Raw genomic sequence first — 870 nt, 5'->3', positions numbered from 1 at the left:
TGACGTCTCTGTGTACGCCCCGCCCCTTCACCCGCTGGCGCTGTCCGCGGTGCTGACAGCCCAGGCACGCCCAAAGTCTCCCGGGCCCGGGAAGAGTGAAAATCCCAAAGACCACAGGGTGAGAAAACTCCGTATGACTGGGACACCTGCTGTGGCTCTGAGCCCCTGAATTCCAATGTCCTCAAAGGAACACTAAGGAAAATGTCCTAGAAAATAACCAGTCATTTGTGTGCATGGAAGGATAGTTTCCGTTTTATTTCCTGTAAAACTGTATGCTATTAAAAGTATCATTGACTTAGGGTTGTTTTGAAGAAAAGAGATAATGCATATAAAGTGGTTACCGTAAAGCCTGATAAACCTTTTACTCTTCCATCGTGCCAGTCATGGAGACCTAGATTGCCTTCACCTCCCTGTTGCCACAAACAATACTGCAATGAACATCTTCCTACATATTCTCTTATGAACCTGTGTGAAATTTTCTCTGTAATATATAAGCAGAAGTTGAATTGCTCGGTCATGGTTTTGTGTATACTTAACAACTCAGCAGCGTCACATTGTTGTTCAATTCTAGATTCTCAGTAGGAGTGCAAGAGGACTTTTAAGTCCTTACATCCCAGCCAACATTTGGCAGCACCCAGCTTTACAACTTTTCCCAGAATAACAGATGCAACATCATATAGTTGTTTTCAGCTGCACTTCCCTGAATATCAGTGATTTGCATTTCACATTTTCTGTTAGTTTTGAGGGTTTCCTGTTGTATTTCTCTGGGGTTTTGTTCTTGTTTATACACAGGAGTTTGTTGTGTCGGTGGTTCAACTACCATCAACTCTTCCATGGATTATATTTTTGTAAAGATTTTATTTATTTATT

The sequence above is a fragment of the Mustela putorius genome, unplaced genomic scaffold (genome assembly GCF_011764305.1).
Source record: "Mustela putorius furo isolate JIRA1106 unplaced genomic scaffold, ASM1176430v1.1 tig00003909_pilon_pilon_pilon, whole genome shotgun sequence".
Lineage (NCBI taxonomy): Eukaryota > Metazoa > Chordata > Mammalia > Carnivora > Mustelidae > Mustela > Mustela putorius.
This window is presented reverse-complemented; position numbering follows the sequence as displayed.